Source organism: Geotrypetes seraphini, chromosome 11, assembly GCF_902459505.1.
Source record: "Geotrypetes seraphini chromosome 11, aGeoSer1.1, whole genome shotgun sequence".
Lineage (NCBI taxonomy): Eukaryota > Metazoa > Chordata > Amphibia > Gymnophiona > Dermophiidae > Geotrypetes > Geotrypetes seraphini.
Genome location: NC_047094.1, coordinates 126170168 through 126186772, shown reverse-complemented (window position 1 = coordinate 126186772; position 16605 = coordinate 126170168).

Sequence of the window (16605 nt, the reverse complement as noted above, 5' to 3'; positions counted from 1 at the left end):
ATGATGTCATCAATAAATACCACTTAGACATTTTGGGAATAATTGAGACCTGCCTTGTTGAAAGTGGAAGAGCACCATTGGCTGAACTATGCCTCACAGGATTCACTATCCTGCACCAACCAGGATAAGGGAAGACGGGTGGAGGCGAAGCAGTCCTGATCCGAGATACAATCAAACTGCACTGAGTCTCCATCCCCCACCTGTCTGAGTCACAATGCCTCCTAATGTAGCTGGGAGATAAGAAATTAATGTGGCTGCTTGTAGTCTATAGAGCACCTCACAATAATATATCATCTGTATAAGAACTGCTAACTCTGATGACTGAGGTAACCCTGAGATACCTTAGGGAAACTTTAACCTACACATTGAAACCAGACACAGTTACAGTTATTTTATTTGATATGCTGCAATTTTTAACATAAAAGTTAAGTCAAAGAGGTTTACAAGAATAGCATCAAGGACAAAAGTTAAAATTCAATTAAAAAATCAGACAGGCTAAGAAGACCAAGACACTGGAACGAATTGAACACAAATAGGCTAACAGGGGAAGGAAAGATTTTTACAAAGTTTAGGGAAGAACAGAAGGAAAAACAGCAAATGGAAAAGATTATAAAATAAAATTAAAAGAAGATAGGCATTAACTGAAGTAAAAATAATCAAATTAAGAGGGCATGTCAAATGTCATTTTTAAATAGTAGGTTTTTAGTTGAGACTTAAAGGTCTGCTGCCTTTCTTGATATGATGGCATCTCTAGGATTTGCTCAGATGATCAAATCTCCAATCCATGAAAAGGGTCATATGCTAGACTTGGTGTTATGCAAAAGAGTTGAAAGTTTTGAACACAAGGCTGGTAGCATTGAGATAACACCCCTATCATGGTCTGATCATTTTCTAATTAAATTTTCTGTTCAGGACTACATAAGAAATGGGCCCAACCAAAGTTTGGAAGGAAATTCAAGACATGAGAAATCTGACGCTGATAACTTCCTAGAGGCCTTGTCCTACCCCCCAAGTGGATGAAAAGATGATGATAGTGTCAGAACAGGTTGATATCTGGAATACATGCTTAACAATGGCATTAGAAAAAATGGCCCCTCTAAAGAAGGTCCTATGCTCTACAAACATTCCCCATGGTTCTCCCCAGAATTAGGGGACCTTAAATGCCAAGGACATCAACTGGAAAGAAAATGGCAAAAATCTCACCTAGAAGACAGGATCAACTGTAAGAAATACATGGTCTTAGCTACAGCCAAAAAATAATATTTCTCTGAAAACATCGAACAAGCCACAAATTCAACTAAGCAATTTTTTAAGCTAGTAAATAACCTACTGCAAAACACAGAACTGAACCAGCCCTCCCAGTCACAACTAACTTGCAATGATTTTGCCAACAAAATTAAAGGTTTCCATCAAGATCTATAGACAGTCCCATCAAAGCTCCCACCGGCTAATGAAGAGAACACTCTCTCTCCCCCATCATACACAGCCATCTGTGACTAATTCAACCATGTCACAGACGAAGCTCTTGAAAAATTCTGAAAGGGTTATAGCAGTGTCTCTCAAACTTTTTCAAGCCGGGACACACTACAGATAGTGGCCATGGCTCGAGTCACCGTGACATCATCATGCTGACATACACGCATGCGCAGAGGCCCTCCAGACAGACCCTGAAATGCCAGTAGGGATTGCCAGCAGGGAAGTCTAACAAATATCAACTTAGTATCCCCAACCACAGATCTCCCAAACTCTACCCTAGATCCACCTAACCTCTTCCACAGATCCCACCCCCTTTACTAATTGTAATGTAATTTTTTTTCCATTCATTTTTTTCATATACACACAACATACACAGCAGATATAAATTCTTAAAACTGACCCATTTCAATCACTATTTATAAAATCATGTTCCCTACCTTTGTTGTCTGGTGACTTTATTGTTCTGTGCTTTTAATTATGTTTCCAGGGCCTTCTTATCCATTGACTGTTTTTCTCTCCAACTTCACTTTCTGCCTTGCATCCATCTGAAACCTTCAGAGTGAGCCCTGACATTCAGCATTGATTAGGCTATCATAATAAGCATGGACATTCAGCAGTGACATGATTGTATATTTGGGATTTTTTCAACTTGTTATGAAGTACCTACGATAATCCGTATCGGGTCTCCTGAAGCAGATTCCGAAACGGGGCCGCATTGGGACCCCTCAAATTACTGTCACAAGCTATGTGAACTTTTCATTATATTCCATCAACTTTGACATCATTTTTTTGCATACTATGGACTTTGATGCATTTAACCATATGAAAGAGAGTTGTCGAAACATTTTTTGAAACACTTTTGAAACTATTGATTGAATCAGCATTAGATACGTTGTTCCATCAAGTCTCAGAGAGTGATCAAACACGAATCACAATGACTAGTAGGTAAACTCTTATTGCAAAGGTGGCTTTTCAGCCTTCCTTTCTGAGTTTCATATCTTTGAGCGTACTATATTGATCACTCTCTGCAGACAGTATCTCTTATTGAAGTCAGTCGGTTTGATATATATTGCATCCATCTTTGGCATTAACTTAACTTTCAATATTTCCATTTTTCTGCTTTCTTCTCAAAATCTACTATTTCTCTCTCCTTCCCTCCCTATTTCCATGGTATGACATCTCTCTCCTTCCCGCCTCCTCCCCCCCTCCTCCAGTGGTCCAACAACATCTCTCTCTTTCCTTTCCCCCCATCCTAGTCTGGCATCTCTCTTCTCTCTGTCCCATAATCTGGCATCTCTCTTTACTGCTACTATTATTATTTCTATAGTGCTAACAGACTCACCTCTTTCCCATCTATTCCCTGGTCTGATATCTCTCCCTTCCTTTAGTCATCTCTCTTCCCCCCCCCCCCCCAGTGTAACATTTTTCTTTCACTTCCTCCTTTCTGTCCCCTGCAGTCCATCTCCCTTCCCTTCATCCTTTCTGACCCCCCCCCCCAGTCCAACATTTCTCCCTCCTTTCCACCAGTCCATTTTTTTCTCTCTTCCTCCTGCATGCTTCTCCTCTGGTCCTCCTTCCCTCCCCCAACGAACATCTTTCTCTCTCTCTCTCCCTCAATGAATCCAACTTTTCACTCTCTGCCCTCTCCCCCTTTCCCAGAGTGTAACATTTCTCCTTCCCTCCTTTAAGCCCTCCCCATCCATCTTGCCCTCTCCATGAGTCCAATACTTTCTCCCTCCTGCATGCTTTCTCCCTCTGCATGCTTTTGCCTCTACCTTTGAGTGGCATCCCTCCTTCCCACCCCCAACCCAACATGCTCTCTCCCCATGCACCATCTCACCCTCCCCTTCAGTGTATAGCACCTTTCCTCTCCCTCCCTTTCTGCCAGGTCCAGCAGCACCTCTTATCCCTTCCTTTCACCTCCTCCCTGTCCAGCAGTACCCCTTCCCTCCTCTCCTTGTCCAGCAGTACCCCTTCTCCCTTCCCTCCTCCCCCATGTCCAGCAGTACTACTTCCCCCTTCCCTGCTCCCCATGATCAGCAGTACCCCCTTCTCCCTTCCCTGTCCAGCAATACCTCTCCTGTCACTGCTAGCGACAGCTTACTGTGTGCTTTTAACTTTGGTCACAGCTGCCACTAGCAGTAGTTTAGTTGCTGCTGGTCCGGGGGGTGCGGAGACAAGGAAGACAGGAGTCCTGGGGGCAGGGAGAAGTCAGCTGACACAGGCGCCAGAGCCCCTCTTCCTGCCCTGTGAGCCAGGGCACACTTAAAATCTCAAAAGGCACATTAGTGTGCCACGGCACACAGTTTGTGATACACTGGGTTATGGCCTACAACCTGCCTTCTTGACCCTTGCTAAACAAAGATAGTTCAACAAGAGAGCATAGGCCTCATTGAAGGGGCCACTAAAATTATTAACTCCTCATTTGTGGAAAGGCAACTGCCAACAACACTAACAAGAGCTGTGGTGCACCCCCTACTGAAAAAGAGCTCCCTTGATGTGGACAAGCTCGAAAACTGGCAAAACTAATAGAACAGACAGGCTGCATTCAACTCAATGACTGGCTAGTTGAAAGTAATTGGCTAGACCCATGTCAATCTGGCTTCAGACTTGGGTATGGAACAAAGACAGTTCTTGTGTTTTTTATTGATGATTTGCACAGAAACCGTGACAGGGGTATGTCTCAATACTAGTGCTGCTGGAATTCTCAGCAGTCTTTGACAATGTGGATCATAATACAGTGGTACCTTGGTTTACGAGTGCACCGGTTTGCGAGTATTTTGCAAAACGAGCAAAACACTCAGCAAACTTTTGTCTCGTAAACCGAGCACTGCCCCGATAAACGAGCACTCAGCAATGGTAGCCCGACAACACGCTCACCACGTACAAGCACGCAGGACGTCCTGCATGCTTGTACGTGGTGAGCGTGTTGTTGGGGCAGTGTCTGACTTAGGAGAGGAGAGAGGTGAAGTCGCGCATGCTCATTCAGGATGGCAGCCGGTTTAGATGGGAGCCAGGAGAGCGCTGACAGACGACAGAGGCATCGCTGAAGCAGGAGGGCAGCTGCATGGGGACCCCGAGGCAAGGAAGGCACCACTTTTGAATCGCTGTGAAGCACCCGCAAGCAGGTACTCACCCCTGGGCCACCATTGCAAACTTCGGTTATGGAATGAATCTTCTGAATTTGCATTAAAGCCTATGGGGAACTTTGCTTTGCAAAACGAGCATTTTGGATTACGAGCATGATCCTGGAACGGATTATGCTCATAAACCAAGGTACCACTGTATTGTACTTACAAGGTATCTTGCAAAAACAGGTACAGTATCTGTGGCACAGAATTCACATGGTTCAAATTCTATTTGTCAGACAGACAACAATCAGTTCACCTGTTGGATGCCAGAGGGGTCCATACTGTCTCCCATCATATTTAATATCTATCTTAAGCCTTTGGCTGAGCTGTTTTGATCAATGGACACAAAACTCTACAGTATATCTATGCGGATGATGTGCAACTACTCATACCCACTGAACCAGATCTACCCACAGCTTTCAGTAAACCGACTGCCAGTCTAACCACAACACAGGAATGGACAAACAACAAACAACTCTGCCTGAACCCAAACAAAACAGATTTTTTACAAATGTTGGAAGAATTGTCTAATGGTCTAATGTCTGGCTGTTAAAATTTAATGTAAAGAAGTGCAGAGTGATGTATAAGGGGAGTAAAAATCCAAAGGAGCTGTACATGCTTGGGGGTGAGAAGCTGCTACACACAGACAGGGAGGAGAACCTTGGCGTGATAGTGTCTTGAGGATCTCAAGGCTGTGAAACAGTATGATAAGATGGTGACCATAGTCACAAGGATGTTGGGCTGCATAGAGAGAGGAATTGCCAGCAGAAAAAGAGAAGTGTTGATGCCCCTGTACAAGTCATTGGTGAGGCCCCACTTGGAATATTGTGTTCAGTTCTGGAAGCCATACCCTGCTAAGGATGTAAGAAAACTTGAAGCAGTTCAGAGGAAGGTGGTGAAAATGATATCAGGTTTGCACTGAAAGACATATGAGAAGAGGCTTGAATACCTGAATATGTGTACCTCTCGAAGGCCGGCACCCCACTCGAAGGCCTGTCCCCCCCTTGAAGGCCTGCACCCCCCCTCGAAGGCCTGTCCCCCCCTTAAAGGCCTGCACCCCCCTCGAAGGCCTGTCCCCCCCTCAAAGGCCTGTCTCCCCCCTTGAAGGCCTGCACCGCCTCTCGAAGGCCTGCACCCCCCCTCGAGGGCCTGTCCCCCCCTTGAAGGCCTGCACCCTCCCCCGAAGGCCTGCCTGTCCCCCTTCCTTGAAGGCCTGCCTGCCTGTCCCTTCCTTGAAGGCCTGTCCCCCGAAGGCCTGTCTCCTTCCCCCCCCCAAGGCCGGCCTGCCTGCCCGCCCACCCCACCCTGAAGGCCTGCACTCCCTCCCCTCCGCAGGACCACTTGCCCTGCCACCACCTCGAAGGACCGCTCATCCGCCCAGCTTGCCTGCACCATTTACCTGAAGCAGCCTGCAGCAAGATCGCGATCCCAGCGATCTTTGTGCTGCTTTGGCTGTTTCCTCTGCCGCGGTCCCGCCCCTCCTCTGACATCAGAGGAGGGCGGGATCGTGGCGAAGGAAACAGCCGAAGCAGTGCAAAGATCGCTGGGATCGCGATCTTACTGCAGGCTGCTTAAGGTAAATGGTGCGGGGACGAATCCAGATGCGAGATGTCGGGGCTGAACCGGACGCAGGGGGGGGGTGAACCGGACCGGGAGCAGCCCCTCAGGGCTTGGCACCCGGGGCGGACCGCCCCCCACATCCCCCCCCTTGGTACGCTCCGTGCTGAATTTAATAACTTAATCCTTATATAAATTTAAAACTTATCTTAACTTAATTGACTTATCTTAATTCAGTCTTTTCTCATAATATCATCGGGAAGGGACCTGTCATTTCGACATGTTTTGCCCTCCGGCTGTTTCAAGAAAAGTCCCCCCTTCCCAACTTATTTGTACCATCCCGATCCACATAATATTTCTTGAGATAAGAAATCTCAAGAAAGATAAGATATCTCAAGAAATATACTGTTAGACTCATCACTGATCCTGCAAATTCAAGCAATCTTTAAAAACTGACTCTGTCATCTATGGCAACTATGAAATCTTTCTACATATATTGAAAAGACAAGTCTGACCATAGTGGTACATAAACAGCACAAAAAATATAACCCTTTGGACAATATTGACGCCAATAACTCAAATCACAAATCCAACAAATAATTGGCTAACACTCTTAATCCCTTGGGGAGAATGCTTGAACTAGAAAAACTATAATAAATTACTGAAGTTCTTTAAATAGTGGACATCAGTATGAGCCCTTAGTATGCAAACGAGGGAATGTGGGCTCGGGTAGTAACTCATAGGTGACCAGCACCAGACATAAATCTAAATGTATGGGGCAGTTCTCATTTAGACTTATGTCTGGTGCTGGTCACGCTGATAGTGCCATACACTTCATCTACTTTTCTTGCAATGACTTTAACCCCTTTGAAAAGAATACTTCTGTTTAACCTTCAAACCAAGTCATCACCGCTTTGATGTCTTCATCACTCAAAAACCACTGTCCACAGAGAGATTTTTTTCAAAACTCAGAACAGAAAATAATCCGAGGAAGCCAGGTCAGGACTGTAGGGTAGATGGTTCAGCTGCTAAAACCCACATTCTTTGCAGCCTGTGATTGTTGTGACAGGTGTACCGGTGCATTGTCATGAAGAAGCAGCACACCTGCTGTGAGTTTTCCTTGTCTTTTCTCCTTGATTGACTCCCACAAAGTGATCACTGTGATGGCGTAACTCTCCCCATTTTTGGTTGTCTTGTGACATGAACTCCAGAAGCAAAGTCCTTCATCATCTTAGAAGACAGTTACCATGACTTTGCCTGCAGACTTTTATGTCTTGAACTTTTTTGGGGTGGGAGATGACTTGTGCTTCCACTGCATTGACTGTATTTTGGACCCAGGATCTCTGTGATAGACCCAAGTCTAATCTCCAGTTATTTAATGATGAACAAAATTCACTTGGTCTTCTCAAAACATCTCAAAGTTCTCCTGATAGTACTGGAGCCTTGTGGCCTTCTGACATGGTGTCAGTATTCTTGGAACCCATCTTGCACTAACTTTGGACATACCCAACTTTTCATGAATTATTTTCCAAACTGTACCTACCAAGATGCTCATTTCTTCAGCTATTAAGGAAACCTTAATTTGTCTGTCTGACAAAATTAAATCCTCAACTTTTTTGCACATTTCTGTGTAAGTTGCTTCCATAGGCCATCCAACGTGAGCATCATCTTCAATGGATTCTCTAACCCACTTGAACTGCTTGCTTCGAATTTTTACTTTGTATAATGATGGGGCAGACTCACCATAAACTTCAGTCATGCCATGCGTTCATGGATCTTATCTGGCTTTTTCTCTTCTTTTGTGAAAAAGTTTATCACTGAACAGTGTTCCAAATCTAGAGACTCGCACTGAGCCACAACTGTGCATGAGTAATCTTGAGACATGTTACAACATGCACAGGCTTGTTTCAACATGCTTGCTACTTTCTTTCATACTCAGGTAGATAAATTATTATTGAACACCCCTCATATTTAAAAAATAAAATGAGATCTACTTTCCTTTTCTATCTGTAAAAACAGTTATTATCTCTTTCTGTATTAAAAAAAATTTCCTCAGATCATATAACGCCGATTAATCGAATTTATTATTTGCCAACTAAAAAAGTTATTGGAGCTACGCCTGAATCACAGACTCAGCAAGATACTTTTTTAAATATCACCGAGCTGTAGGAAACTATTTTATCAGAAAACACTGAGAGGGCTACCCTATTGATATCATTTGTTTTTGAGCAGAACCTGAATGCCATCATGAAACTATATTTTCGGAATTCACAAACTATGTTTCATGGGAAAAATGTTTGGATTTTCCCAGATGTCACCAGATCTACGCAGGAAATTGTTTCTTACAATGAGAAAGGAGACATTAGCTCTTGGTGGGACATTTCTATTAGCGTACCCTTGCAAGTGTTTAATAAAATATCTGGGAGTTAAATATGTCTTCTTTGTACCTGAACAATTGTGATCCTTTTTGGATCTAAAGACTCTGGCGAAAGGGGGAATATCAAAAACTGTAGAACAGTAGTTATAATATGGTGTTATAGCTGTTAAGCCTATTTTCAGATTATTGTATTGTATTGTTTTTCCTTTTTTGAGTCTCTCTACTCTATGGAATTCTCCTCCTCCAAGTTGTGGTCTGAGAAAGATTGTATATGTTTTGTTTGTTAATTAATATTCTTAATTAACATTAGTGATGTAATTTCTTTTATACGTTTTCTTTCTGTTTTTCTTGACAGTGACAGCCTTTACCTCTGGGATTCTCCAGTGGGCGGCTGTGTGACTGAGGGCTCTCCCGTGCATATATAATTCTCTGTAGATTGTTTTGAGTAGTTTTACCATTCCTGCTCTTGTCTCTCCCCCCTATCTAGTTTTATTTCTTGGGGTTTGGGAGGTTTTTGCTCTTTTAGTGAGTACTGTGAAACAGGAAGTGACGTAGGAACCTCCAGTGTGTGCTATCATCTTGAAAAGGGTGTGTGACCTGGATGGAGTTATGACATCACTTCCTGTGATGTCAGCAAAGGGGTAGGTGCCTAATGGAATCAGGGCCTGTGTGTGCAGTGATTAAAACAGTGAGATTTAAAATAGGATCTCCTGATCCCTGCTGGCCTCTATGATTTTCTAAACACACTATATATTTCAATACCTTATACCAGGGGTGTCCAATGTCGGTCCTCGAGGGCCGCAATCCAGTCGGGTTTTTAGGATTTCCCCAATAAATATGCATGATATCTATATACATGCACTGCTTTCAATGCATATTCATTGGGGAAATCCTAAAAACCCGACTGGATTGCGGCCCTCGAGGACCGACATTGGACACCCCTGCCTTATACCTACAATTAAGATGTAGTATATAACTGATGATGCTGCAGGTTTTTTGATCAATACAAATCAACAGTAGCAGCCAATGGATTGCTGTGCATCTCTGAGGGGGAAAGAAAGGAAGAATAGAAACTGGCTGCAGGTCACTCCAAATTAAAAGGTGCTCACCCATAGCTTATGCTCCAGGGTTAGAGATGATGATAGAGAGCAGAAACTGCATATTGAGATAACACCTCTGTTGCAGACCAAGATCCTGTTGCTCTGTGGTTTATCACCTGCTGCAGTGGGTTCATGAACAAGAAGTTAATGAAAAAGTTAGCTACAATTATGTGAATTACTGCAGATAAAGAAGAGGTACCTTAAGGCAGCAGTACATTATGATTAAAACTATGTAGAAGCAACATTCCTATAATTCAAGGACATGTGGGTAGGAGGAGTACACATGAAAACATTTTGGCTTGTTCTTGCATTATTTTGGGGGGGGGATTTTTGGCTGCTTTATTTTGGAAAATGTTTGGTTCATTTATTTTTGCATGTAGATTTTGGTAAAAGTACGTAAACCTTATTTCAACACACAAAAATCAAATGTATGTATCTCAATGCTGAGGGGATCTTGTATAGAATAAAGTCCATGTGAAAGGCAATTCTCTAAGAGGATGGCAATATGCACATCACTTACTATTCTGTAAATGTACACAGAAAGACTGAGCAAATTGCAGCTCTACACTCTCGAGGAGCATGGGGAGACATGATTGAGACATTTAAGTACATCACGGGACGGGTAGAGGTGGAAGATGATATCTTTCTTCTCAGGGGACCCTCGACCACAAGAGGACATCCGCTCAAGCTCAGGGGAGGGAAGTTCCATGGAGACACCAGGAAATACTTCTTCACGGAGAGAGTGATTGAGCATTGGAACGAGCTTCCAGTGCAGGTGGTCGAGGCACGCAGCATCTCAGACTTCAAGAACAAATGGGATACCTATGTGGGATCCCTACGAAATCATGCCAAGGGAGAGGGTCACTAGGACCGAATGAGCGGGTCAGTAGAGTGACAGTATAATTACAATTATTCTTTAAGGGGTCAGTAGATTTAAGAGGGTGGGTAAATAGTGTGGGCAGACTTGATGGGCTATGGCCCTTATCTGCCGTCATCTTTCTATGTTTCTATGTTTCATATAACACTTTTGCAAGTAAGTCTACATTTCAGGGTATCCATGGTATCAAGACACCAAAGTGCTTTTTCTCTAAGGAAACACATGAATGATGTAACTTAAATGCAAAAGGGAGGCTGTTCACATGAATGGATCACATCCTCCATTTACAGGCATAATTTACAGAATAGTTGCCCCATTTCCATGACCGCCATTAAGTCATATCTCTTATTTAACAGTGGGCACATAATAGGCATGCTGCTGCCAGGTTATGCTAGAATTCTATAATGGAATCTAGGTGCCCAGGTATTTTTATAGAATAGACTCTCACTGTGTGGCATCAGGATGGCCATATGGAGGTACCCACTTCAGAATTGCCTTCTAAATGTGCATTCTTCTCATGCACACAATGTTCTGTATTGAGGGCCATATTCTATAAATGGCACCATAAGTTAGGTGACAGTAGGTACCTTGATCACACCTGCCGGCATCTAACTTAATTGCTTTAATTGGCTTTAATCAGCATGGTAATTGACCGCATCATCTAAAACCAATTAAAAACTCATTTTATAAAAGGCACCTCCTGGGTTAGGCTTCTGAATCGCACCTAGCGGCGCCTAAAATCAAAGTAGGCCTGGTTAGGTGCAGAGATAATCTTAGGCACCGCTAGGCCCATTTCTCAAAAAAACTTAGGCGCCAGTAATGTAGGCCTTTAAAACCTGCGATTTATTACCAGCACCTAAGTTGTTTCTTAGGCACTGATAGCCATGATTCTGGTATGATTGAGATGCAGTCAGCACCAATTTTGTAGGCTCTGGCCAATGTAGGTGCCGTTAACAGAATCCAGGCCTGAATGCACCGCCCTTATTTATAGAAGTACTCTTGCTACCATTCATAAAGACTAGGGTTTTTTTTTGGGAAACTACTCTGAAAACAACCTTAATGGTTACTTTCAGAAGTAGTGAGGATAGAAATAAGGTATTAAATTTCTTCAGGAAGAGGTCAGCCCAAGTTTCCAAGTTTCCAAGTTTATTCAATATTTGATTAATCGCTTATTCAACATTCTAAGCGATGTACATAGTATAATAATAACAAAAGTTAATAAGGGGAGACTGACAATTTCATGTTAAAAAAACGAAAACAAAATACTTGAGACGAACATGAAGTATAAAGGGGAAGGAGAAGGGTAAGAAATACAATTTTGAAAAGGCTAAAGAAAACATTTATGGTAAACAACATTAGGAAAGGAAGAACAAATGGAGGCTAAAATAGTACATATGTGATTTATAAAAAACTTTGGTCGGGTCATACGTACTGGTTATCTCAGCTATCAAATGCATCTTTAAAAAGAAAACATTTGAGCTTACTTTTAAATTTAACCAAATCTAATTCATCACGAATATTGATTGGAAGCAAATTCCAGGTTTGAGGTACTGTGACAGAGAAGATTGAATTTCGCCGAGTATTTATGATTTTTAAAGAAGGGACTGTCAAAAGATGTTGATCAATAGATCTAAGAGATCTAAGTGGGGTATAGGGGATCAAAACTCTGTAAATAAAAGAGGGAGACTTACAGAGAAGGCTTTTAAAAACTAATAAGTTTAATTTATAGGTTATTCGATGTGCTACAGGGAACCAATGTGCTTCCCTGAGTAGCGGAGTAACGTGATCGAATTTTTTTGCGTTTTTTATTAGTTTTATAGAAGCATTTTGTATGATCTGTAAACGACAGATTTCTTTTAATGCAATACCTTTGAACAGTGCATTACAGTAATCAATTTTTGAAATTACCAAAGAATGAACTAAAATATTTATGGATTTAGGGGATAGAAATTTTGAAACTGAACGAATTTGCCGTAGTCGAAAAAATGTGGATCTAACAATACTATTAATGTGTTCGTGGTAAGTGAGTTTATTATCAAAAATGACTCCTAGGATCTTGATGCTTCTTGTTAATTGTAAGGTTGAACCTTTAATGGTAATTGGAGAAAGCAGCTTTTGGTCATCCTTCCACGGGAAGAACATAACATTCGTTTTTTCAATGTTTAAGGCTAGCCGGTTAGTCTCTAGCCATTAATGAACAAGCTCAAGTTTCCTATTGACAGATGCTATTTTGTCAGGGTTATTATATTCTAGCTGGTGTATAAGCTGAATGTCATCTGCATATGCAAAGACATGAAAGCCGATGGATTGGCAGAGGGTCAGAAGTGGCACTAAGAAAATATTAAATAATAAAGGAGAAAGAATGGAACCTTGAGGAATACTATATGAAGCTGAAAATACGTTTGATGTACTATTATTAAAGGTTATGACTGAAGAACGGTTAGTAAAGTAAGATTTAAACCAAGAGAAGACCTGATCAGTGATTCCGATGGACTGTAGTCTTTCCATGAGAAGGCTATGGTCGATGGTATCAAAAGCTGATGACAAATCAAGAGAGATCAGAAGAACCGACTTATGGTGGTCTAAAAAATAAAGTATTGATGTAGACATGCCTAATAAGGAATGTTCGGTTGAGTGATGCTGCCTAAAACCAGTTTGATTAGGATGCAAGATATTGGTTTTTTCAACAAATTCGGCAAGTTGATTAAAGACCACCTTCTCTGTTAGCTTTGCTAAAAAAGGAATGTTAGCAATAGGTCTGTAGTTCGAATGAACCTCGGAGCTGATTCTATAGTCTTTGATGATGGGATAAATAATGGATTTCTTCCAATCTAATGGCATGGTATTTTCTTGGAGACTTTTATTCACCAAAGCAAGAATAAATGGACCAAAAATAGGGAAGTATCGCTTACAAATGATAGGGGGTATTTTTTCAGTTTGTGAACCTTTAGTATTAAGGGTTTTAATAAGGGATTCTATTTCTGTCAAGCTAGGGAGCTTAAATTGAGAACATTTAGAGGAAAATAGAAATGGGGTAGGTTGATCAGATGCAGGGTCGAGGATAGATTGTGAATTGAAATTTGTCCTAATAAAGGTAATTTTATCTATGAAATAATTTGCCAATTCTTGAGCAGTTGGTAGATTGGTACTTATCTGATTTGACCGTTTGGTATTAGGTTGTATTGATTTAAGAATTGAAAAAAGAGTAAAAGGGTTTCCAGCTTTTTCAATTAGTTGAGAAAAATAATCAATTTTTGCCTTATTAATTTTAGATTTATAATATCTTGAATGTTCTTTAAATTTTTCTAAGTTAACTATGGTTTTTTGGTGTCTCCATCTGCGCTCCAATGATCGCAGTTGTTTTTTTATGATGTTCAGTTCAGCTGAGAACCAAGGATTTTGCGTTTTCTGAGCGGTAATAGTTTTAGTTTGGGGTGGTGCTAATTTATCTAATAGAGATGTGATATTTCTGTTCCAAAGAGAGAGGGAGTCGTCTAATGGACCTGTAATAATTTCGGACAGTTCAAGGTCGAAAACAGAAATTATAGATTCGGATGAAAGTTTACGCAAGTCTCTCGAAACGAAGGTTTTATGAGCAGAAGAAACCATAAAATGTGGACAACAATAAATTAATGAAACAAAATGATGATCAGACCAAGGGACTGAAAAGTTGGGTCCAAGAGAATAGTTAGAAATGGCTGTTTTAGGAACTAAAACCATATCCAAGGTATGACCTGCTTGGTGAGTGGGGAGTTTGAGAAAGGGATATAAATCCAGATGATTAATGTGAGAGAGTATTTCTATAGTATTATGATTATTCACCTCATCGAAGTGAATATTGAAGTCACCAAGGATTAAAGGATTTAGAGTGGAGGAACCAAAGTCATACAGTAAGGCTTGTAAATGAGTCAAATTATCTCGGGAGATTGGAGGGGGCAGGTAGAGAAGAAGTGCATCTATCTTTGGCCTAACATTTACAGTAAATTGTATGAATTCTATAGGGGAATTAACTGGAAAGCGCTCAGTGACAGTTACTAGCGGTTCACGAAATATAATTGCTAACCTCCCGCCTCGCTTATGAGATCGATGATTATAGAAAAAAGAATAACCTGAAGGACAGGCATATGAAAGATAAGCTTCTTCCCCATTAACTAACCAAGTCTCTATAATGCATAGGATATCTAATGAATTATGATTGATTAAGTCTTTAAGCAGATGAAATTTGGTTTTGAGAGAACGAGTATTAATAAAACCAATTTTAATTTGGCTTTCTCTAGTGGCCTCGGGAAATGAGTTATTATTTGTATAAGTTAATGGTATATTTATGTAATTTGAGGAACGAGGAGTGAAAGAGGTCTTAACACTGATTTTAGATTTAAAACTTTGAATGACTGGAATAGGGGAAAAGGACTCCATTGGTTGACAAGAGTTTGTAGTAGAACTAAGAAGAGGAAACCGATATGTGAAAAAACCCGAAAGGATAAATGTTACATATAAGAAAAAGATTAACTGACAATTAAAAAGAAACTTGGAAGGATTAAGATAAGACCTCTGAGATTTATTCTTGGCACACAGCAGTAGCACACAAAGGAGCGCACCTAAGGAGCATAAAGGCGCGCGCCTTTGCGGCATGTGCCGCAAAGAGGCAAGTTTTAAGAGTCATGTACCGGGTCAAGGGGCGGAGTCCAGTAACGAGCCGCCGCTTTGCGGCGGCAGGAAAGCCTTAGGAAGATCTGAAGAGGCAAATTAAGAATCAGGTAAAAACAACAGTCATAAAACAAATTTAAAATATATTTAAAACAATATACTAGTGCGGAGAGCAGTGCAAAGTGAGCAGTAGTTCCAGTGCATTTGCATGGTTCACCAGTTAATGTTTATTGCATAGGACCCAGTTGATCATCTGGGATTTCCTTAAGCTGAGACCTAGAGCTTTGTCCCTAGGCATGACCCAGTGGCATACGTAGCATATTTAAAATAATAAACACTTTCAATAATGGTTGACGCTGTGATGTCTTATAATGTAATATACTCACAGCTTAGATTTCTCCCCTTGCATGCTTCAGGATGGGATGATAGGCAAGACAGAACAATTCCCCCCCCCTTTCCTGCCTCCCCCCCCCCACACACTTGTCTGTTTATATACTGTATCTCTCAGATTTTCCATCTCCCAGAGGTGTGGGCTTAGGCTTGTGCTAAATCTGAAAGACTGTAAGGGTCACAGGGCATTTAATTAGTTTGGTGTATAATCCTTCCCAGGACTAGCCACATCTTCTGGGGGAAGAGGAAAAGATAATAATTTGACCACTTCCAGTGGAAGTGGCTGACGTTCTTCCACCAGAACTGTTCAAATTCAGAGCGAGCCTGTGGAAGCCATTTCAAATGCGTGAGACGGTTTATGGCGTCCCATTTGAGAGAGGTCTGATCGGTCAGGATACACCTCGAGGCAGCTGATTTGTGAAACGCTAGCCACCGTCGGTGTACCGATTAGCTGAAGAGTTTTTCTTCTATCTTTTGTTTTTCGTTAGTGAAGTACAGCATAAGGCTTTTATTACCTTGAAGGTTTTTTGGCCAATGAGGTGACCACTCAACCACCTTTAACAAACCACTTCGGTGGAGGAGGAAGGGCTCTTTTCTGAGGCTTTTTCCTTCATTTTGAGTTATATAATAGCCTATGCTGTCCTTATATAACATTACAGGACATCACAGCATCAACCATTATTGAAAGTGATTATTATTTTATACATTATCTTTTCATGATATCTGAGTCATTTGTGGATACCTAGCATATTTGACACCTGGAGTTGATCATTTTTTAACACCCCCCCTTCTATATGAAAACATTTTTTTTTTTGTAATAATCCACAAGTTGCACAAGGGTGTACCTATAAAAAGGCCATCAACTTAAACATTGCAGTGAGCACTACGACATCAATACACCCATTGTAAAACTAAACAAGTCAGATTAGTATAGATCGATCCTGCACAGTCAATGCTAACAGAAAACCATGTCTTTTTCACATATACAGAACACAGATATACCCTCACCCAGTACAGAATAAATAACCACAAACTAACTCCCCCCCCCCA